This window comes from Mustelus asterias, chromosome 18, assembly GCF_964213995.1.
Source record: "Mustelus asterias chromosome 18, sMusAst1.hap1.1, whole genome shotgun sequence".
Lineage (NCBI taxonomy): Eukaryota > Metazoa > Chordata > Chondrichthyes > Carcharhiniformes > Triakidae > Mustelus > Mustelus asterias.
In genome coordinates, this window is record NC_135818.1 from 48352479 (window position 1) to 48360713 (window position 8235).

Below are 8235 nucleotides of genomic sequence, written 5' to 3' on the forward strand. Positions count from 1 at the left end.
GGATGTTTGTGGAGCCTGCTCTTGAGTGAGTTGTTGAATTGTCCACTACCATTCATGGCTGGATGTTGCTGGACTGCAGAGCTTGGATCTGATCCATTGCCTGTGGGAAGGTTTAACTCTGTCTATCACAGACTGTTCTTTCTGTATGGCATGCAAGTGGTCCTGTGTTATGGTTTCACCAGATCAACACATTTTTTGGTATGCCTGGTGCTGCTCCTAGCAAGTTCTCTTGCAATCTTCATTGATCCAGGTTTCTCCCCCAACTTGATGGTAATGATAGAAAGGGGAAAATCCCAGACCATGAGTTTACAATTTTGCTGCTGATGGCACCTCATGGTTGCCTATGTCTGCGCTGCTAGATCTGTTTGAAATCTATCCTTTTTAGCACAATGGTAATGCCACACAACACGATGGTGGGTATCCCCAATGTGAAGACAGGACGTTATCTCCACAAGGACTCTATGGTGATTACTCCTACTGATATTGGCATGGACAGATGCATCTGCGACAGGTAGATTTGTGAGAATTGAGTTTAAGTAGATTTTTCCCTTTTGTTGGTTCCCTCACCCCCTGCTGCAGACCCAGTCGAGTAGCCATGTCCTTCAGGACTTGACAAGTTCAGTCAATAGTGTTGCCACTGAGTCACTCTTAGTGAAGAAGGACTTCACCTGAAGAAGGAGCCTGAGACTCTGAAAGCCTCAGCTGCCAAATAAACCTGTTGGACTTTAACCTGGTGTTGTGAGACTTCTTACTATGCTTACCCAGTCCAACGCCGGCATCTCCACATCATTACCACTGCACCATTGCATCTATAAATGATGTAAACCAGATTGGAACAAGACACTATCAAGCTGAAAGAATAAGTATGAAGAAAGGCAAGGAATAGTGGAAATCCAGTGCACAGAGAATGATAGAGAACAACACAGAAATACAAAGTAAGTAATAAGGTGCAAAACAGAATATGAATAAAGCATACAAGGAATGTCAAAGCGGCAAAAGATTGTTTAATAAATTTGTTTAAGATAAAGCTGTGTGGAAGAGGGAATCTGAGCCCACTAAAGACAAATGTGAGCAAGAATGAGAAAATATCAGCTTTATTCAATGATTTCTTTGGATCTGCTTTCAAAGTGTATGAAAAGGACAAGGCAACCTAAAAAATAAGTCAGCGGGAGGAATATACTGTACTGAGTGTAAGTGGTATGGTAATGGAGATAATGGGATTTCAGATCAACAAAACTTCAAGACCCAATGGTATTCCACCCTGGGGGTATTGAAGGCAATAGGTGAGGAAATTGCATATACATTAGTCATAATTTCCCAAATGTCTCTCGATTCAGGAATTGTGCCTTTGAATTGAGAAACTGCCAATGTCACTCCATTATTTAAGAAGGGAAGGAGGAGGAGAGAAACAGCTACCTCCAGATTTATCAGAATAATGTCAATTGTGAAGTTATGGACATTTATCACTTTGCAAGGAGACCTGAATGAGGGGCCCTGAACATAAGCTAGTCACTAATAATAGGAAATTCAGGAGAAACATCTTTTCCTAAAGACTGGTGGGAATGTGGAACTCATTACCACAAATAGTCATTGAGATTTCTAGCATAGATGTGTTTAATGGGAAGCTAGGCAAACAAATGAGGGAGAAAGGAATTAAAGGAAGTGTTGATTGGATTAGTTGAAGTAGGAAGAGGGGTGGCTCCATGGGAGCATAAAAACTAGTTTTGTTTTGTTTATATATCCAATTCAATCCAATAAAGTCCAATTCAAAGTCTCAGCAAGTGAGACATTCCAGACCCAAGCTGACAAGACAGGCTTGCCACTTCCTGTTTTGGGCTTGATCTACATGATCCAAGCTGATTGGAGCAGCCATTGCACCTTCTCCAAGGCTTGATCTTATTTGCATCTTAGCCAAAAGGCTGAGATGCCGCTTTAAAAGATTGCTTCAAATGAAGTCTTAGTGTAACCTCATGACTTCAAATAAGTGCAGTACATCAATACTACACTTGATCTTAGCCACAAGGCCGAGAAGCAAAAAACTAGTTGGGCTAAATGGCCTGAGTTTATGCTGTAGATACCATGACCTGGAGTTTGTGGGCAGTGCGCTGCCACTTACCTCTTAGTAGGTATAACTGAGAGATGGCGGCACGGTAGCACAGTGGTTAGCACTGCTGCTTCATGGCTCCAGGGACCTGGGTTCGATTCCCGGCTTGGGTCACTGTCTGTGTGGAGTTTGCACATTCTCCTCGTGTCTGCGTGGGTTTCCTCTGGGTGCTCCGGTTTCCTCCCACAATCCAAAGATGTGCGGGTGAGCTTGATTGGCCATGCTAAAATTGCTCCTTAGTGTCCTGAGATGCGTAGGTTAGAGGGATTAGCGGGTAAATATGTAGGGATATGGAGTAGGGCCTGGGTGGGATTGTGGTCGGTGCAGACTCGATGGGCCAAATGGCCTCTTTCTGCACTGTAGGATTTCTATGATTCTATGTAACGACCTCTTTGGCAAGAGATTTGCCTTTTCCATCATGCATTGGTGTAGCAAATGACTGCAACATTCTTTACTGGGGAATTCCCAAATTGGAGCTGGAGTGGTTTCATTAGGCACTCTGAGTAGCCAATTATATTGAAGGATTTTTATCAATATCGAACCAGGAAACAAAACAGTAAAATAAGGGCAGCATGGTGGCACAGTGGTTAGTACTGTTACCTCACACCAGGGATGCGGTTCCAATTCCTGGCTTGGTTCACTATGCGAAGTCAGCACATTCTCACCGAGCCTGTGTGGGTTTCCTCCGGGTGCTCCGGTTTCCTCCCACAGTCTGAAAGACATGCTGGTTAGGTGCATTGGCCATGCTAAATTCTCCCTCAGTGTACCCGAACAGGTGCCGGAGTGTGGTGACTAGGGGATTTTCACAGTAGCTTCATTGCAGTGTTAACGTAAGCCTACTTATGACACTATTAAATAAACTTTAAAATCACTTTTTAAAATGCTTACATAAAGCAAGTTAACGACTGGGTGAAGGAAGAAGCTAAAATATTGCATAAATATTCTCTTAAAGAAGATTATTTTTTAAAAAACTTAAAAATGCCAGTTCTGTTCATCAAATGTTATTAATCACACATCTGTTGCCAGAAATGACCCTGCAGTTCTCTAACAATAAAGACCCAGTTACGCTTGATTGAATGAGTTAATATTTATGGTAACTGGTATATACTGCGATAACCATGGAGGCGATCCCCCCCAAAAAAATCTATGTGTCGAATTCGTGTAAAAACTGGAGTAAATCCTGCTGTTTTTTTTCAGCGGGTGTTTTAAAATGAATCTCCCACACTCTGCACTACAGAGTGCACTAGTGTGAATCCCGTTGAAAATCAGTGGGCTGATTTCCGCTGGAGAGGCCGGCAGCATAGTGCTGAGGGAGCCACTGTGCATGCGTCAATCTGTCAGTGCCGGGATTGGCACAAGTGCAGTAGTCCCTCGCTGCCAGCCTCCCGATTGCTGACCAGCTCGATTGCTGATTCCCCTGAATGTGCCCAGGACAGCCTCGTGCCTCCCCCCTGCCCCCGCAGCTCTGACCACCCCCCCCCCCCCCCCCCCCCCAAAATCAGGCTGAACCCCCACCCCCTCCCCGATGCCCAGCCCCGATCGCTGGCCTCCCTCCCTCTGTCACTCAGCCCAAAGACAGAGTGACAGCGGGGCCCCACACCCCCACCAATCGCTCTGCAGAGGCCCCACCTCAATATGTCCTGTCCCATTAGGCCTTGGCACAGCCCGATGCCTGGTGGGCAGTGCCAGGGAGCCAGGCTAGCAATGCCCAGAGGAGTCGAGCCACCAGCTCCCTGCAAGTGAACCTCACTGGAGTGAAACACTCCTGGCGGGAGGGGGTGAGTGGGGAGGGGGAGTGGGGAGGGGGAGTCGTTAGTGGGCTTGGAGATTTCAGTCCCGGGCTCGCTAATGATATGTAAAACAGATTTAAATGCACATTTAAATGAATTATATAACTCCATCCCAGAAATCAAGAATCAGGAATCCTGAGTGGGGTTGGCCCAATACTTGCCCCCTTCACAATAAATTGTTAAATTACTTCTTCAGTTGGCATTCGATCCCAAATTTACATATGTAGGGATATGATACTAATTTTAGGTTGGATGCAGACTAGGTGCAGGTTGGTGCACTCTACACGAAGCTTCTGTCCATTGTATATCAGCTTTCTTCCCTGAACGTTCTGACATGCTGAAGAGTCATCTTTGTAGAAAATGGTTAAATTGGTATTTGTGGTTTCTCGAGAACAGTTAGTTTTTAAAGTTTTTATGTATTAGTGTCACACGTAGCCTTACATCAACACTGCAATGAAGTTAGTGTGAAAATCCCCGAGTCGCACGCTCTGACACCTGTCCGGGTACATTGAGGGAGAATTTAGCATGACCGATGCACCTAACCAGCACGTCTTTCAGACTGGAGGAAACCAGAACACCTGGAGAAAGCTCATGCAGACATGGGAAGAACATGCAGACACTGCATAGACATTGACCCAAGTTGGGAATCGAGCCCAGGTCCCTGGCGCTGTGAGGCAGCAGTGCTAACCACTGTGCCACTGTGCCGCCTTGGTGTTTGAATCATAACAACTCAAGGGAGCTTCACACTATAAGAATATTGGCATAACTGAACTTTTTCATTCATGATCAAATTATTCTAGAGTGCGGTAAAAGATTTTAGGAGCAATATCAGTAAGTAAGTAAAAAAATGATAAAGGTATACAGATTCTAAGATATGTCTATTTTTGAATAAACAAAAGGAACAGCAGTCTCGAGCAAAGGAAGTCATAATTGCAGTGAAAATATGCTAACAAGATTAATGGAAAAATTAATCAATTGAAGGCAAACGGCTGAAGCAGATCCATATCAGAGAGTCACTGGACAATAGCTTTCAACCAACATTGTTCTTGTTGCTGTTTATGGGACTTTTCTGTGTTGAAACTGGCTGTTGCATTTCCTACATTACAACACTTCCAAAGTATGCCATTGGAAAGAGCTTCTGGAGGTCTTGAGGTTGCGAAAGGCATGGTGTAAATGCAGTAACCATTTTTTTTTATATCACCTCTTGCACTGAAAACATAAGATGATTCGCAACAAAATTTAATTTCCATCTAGTGAATGTTTCTTTATAATCCCAATTATATTTACACAGTCAGAATAGTGAGGTTTTGATTCTGATTTATATATGCAATCTATATTTTAAACATTATTAACTTCTACTAATCACGCTGACTACATCACCATGCAAGTTCACACATCACAACTGTAGTGTTTACTGGAAGACATATAATGGTCACGGAAGGTTCCTAACATTTCCGGTTCCTGTAGGTAGCTTGTAAATTTCCATTCCCAATGCACACCACAGGAATTGATCACTTGAACAGTGAACAACCTGAATAGTTTTTAAACAATGTTTTCCGATAATTGAGGTGCGTAAAATTAGTTAATAGTTGGTGTGTCTTTAAAAAGATTAAGACAGTTTAGCATAGTTATTTATCATTACCTTTAACATAGGAATGCTAGTTAAAGCTGACCCACACATTAAAAATTTGCTCAGGTCACGTTAGCACTAAATATATTGCTGGACTGTGACTTTATGTTAACCCTCCAAGGGTGTACGTGGTCTCCGGGATGAAAGCTTAACATTAGTGCACGAGAACACTGGTTATCTTTAAGTACCTACAGGAATGCAGTGACTTTACTTGGATTTGCCTGTGGGCTAGCTATGATAGTCACATAAACTCTCTGTAGATTTATTCCTTAAAGGGCAGCTTTTTAAAAAACAGTATTTTCATAAACAATTTTGTATCTGAGAGGCTTGAGTGATAAATTTTGAAATACGTGACTCTGAGCTCTTGACACATTTCACGTTCTGATTAAATATCTAGACTGCAGGCCTTGTAGCTTATTAGCATACCAAAGTGTGTGTTGCCAAGTGTATAATGAAGATAGTCTGACAACATTTTGGCTTGAATTTTACATTAGAAGAGTTAACTTGCTGATTCCTGGCTGGTGAGTTCATGTATGCCACTAATTTCAAGCGGTCTTTTAAGTTTAATGCACTGAGTGTGCACCCAAATTCATTCTGACTCCAGTTCCAACTCATTATCATTTTGTTTGGTCTAACAGCAAATGGGTTCTCCAAAATTAGAAGCCACTTGTTTCACGTCTCTTTATCCGACTTCTCTCCCTCCTCTCTAGAGCTTCTTTGTATGTGCTCGGTATTTTAAAAATCATATGTTATTTTTTGTAAAAAATATTGAATAATTCTGATAAATGTGCCTCTTGATGGTTTAAGGATTTGAGTTTGCGCCTGGCCACTATGGAAAGATGAAATGGTGAGGAATTGGGTGGCACGGTAGCACAGTGGTTAGCACTGCTGCCTCACAGCACCCAGGGACCCGGGTTCGATTCCCGGCTTGGGTCACTGTCTGTGTAGAGTTTGCACGTTCTCCCCGTGTCTGCGTGGGTTTCCTCTGGGTGCTCCGGCTTCCTCCCACAGCCCAAAGATGTGCATGTTAGGTGGATTGGCCATCCTAAATTGTCCCTTAGCGTTAGAGGGATTATCCGGGTAAATATATGGGGTTACAAGGATAGGGCCTGGGTGGGATCGTTGTCGGTGCAGGCTCCAAATGGCCTCCTTCTGCACTGTAAATATTTATGAAATTCCAGTGTTCTGCTGTAATTCAGATTTCATCAGTGGAGAGGGGAGATCTGCTTTCTGAGTTGTAACCTCCTGAATTCCATGCACTGTAAATATTTTTTACAATGGCTGTATCTTTAGTTATTATAGAGGTGCACATGAGGATAAATTATTGCTACTTTCCTGGTAGATTCTATAAAAATCAACAGTCATTCTGCTCTTTATAAACAAAAAGATTTAATATGGCAAGAGATTCCATGTTAGAATCAATGGTTGTCACTTAGTGATGAAGATGTCTTTTAAAAGCTTCTGCACCTGGAAAATGGTTTGGTGTGTGTATCCACCAATTAATGAGTAATTGTTAATGTTGCTTTGGAGAGATGTAACCCATGTACACAGGGATTTTGAGTATACCAAAGGAAATGATATTGCAGTTCACGGGGGCGGGGTTGCTGAATCAAAATCATTGAGGCCTCTTGTTCCCTACTGTAAGGATCTGGAAATACATGGGGTAAACTAGAATAGCTTGAAATACATTGGATAAAGACTTAGGGAGATGTAATAAAATGATCTGGCACATATATGGTTAATGTGGGACTGAGTACAGCACTGCCCACACACTGATGTAAAAGAACATGTGACCCATATCTAAGGATCAATCTATCAATTTGGGGGCGGCACGGTGGCACAGTGGTTAGCACTGCTGCCTCACAGCACCAGGAACTCGAGTTCGATTCCTGGCTTGGATCACTGTGTGTGTGGAGTCTGCACATTCTCCCCGTGTCTGTGTAGGTTTCCTCTGGGTGCTCTGGTTTCCTCCCACAGTCTGATAGACGTGCTGGTTAGGTGCATTGGCCATGCTAAATTCTCCCTCAGTGTACCTGAACAGGCGCCGAAGTGTGTCGACTAGGGGATTTTCATAGTAGCTTCATTGCAGTGTTAATGTAAGACTACTTGTGACAATAATAAATAATAAGAAAAAACATTGCAACAGCCTTATTAACTGGGACCAAGGGAAGGGTAACTGATGGGAGAGATCTCTTAAGGGTGGCATAGTGGTTAGCACGGCTGCCTCACAGTGCCAGGGACCCGGGTACAATTCTGGCCTTGGGTGACTGTCTGTGCGGAGTTTGCACGTTCTCCCCGTGTCTGCTTGGGTCTCCTCTGGGTGTTCCGGTTTCCTTCCACAGTCCAAAGATGTGGTGGTTAGGTTGATTGGTCATGGTAAATTGTCCCTTGGTCTCAAGGGGACCAGCAGGGTAAATACGTGGGGTTAGGGGGATAGGGCCTGGGTAGATTGTGGTCGGTGCAGGCTCGATGGGCTGAATGGCCTCCTTCTGCACTGTAGTGATTCTATGATTCTAGTGTTGGACAGAGCTGTGTGTAGAAGCAAGCATGGAGACAGTTCCTAACTTGAGCCCTTTACTTTAATATATATAGTTCTTGTAGTTAATAAATACATACGGTTAACTTACTTAAGACTATAAATACTTCATTAAGACCTACCAGACACTATACAACACTCTACAACATTATCTTGTCTCAATTCAAAATGGCTG

The 8235-nt window shown here is 43.3% G+C and overlaps 1 non-coding gene across 1 annotated transcript; it reads right to left on the bottom strand.

Annotated features, from left to right (window-relative positions):
• Nucleotides 1–1837: 1837 nt before the first annotated feature.
• Nucleotides 1838–2036, bottom strand: LOC144507374 (U2 spliceosomal RNA). Its single transcript, XR_013500077.1, has one exon. It is a non-coding gene; the product is annotated as a U2 spliceosomal RNA (small nuclear RNA).
• Between the last annotated feature and the right edge of the window lie 6199 nt (nt 2037–8235).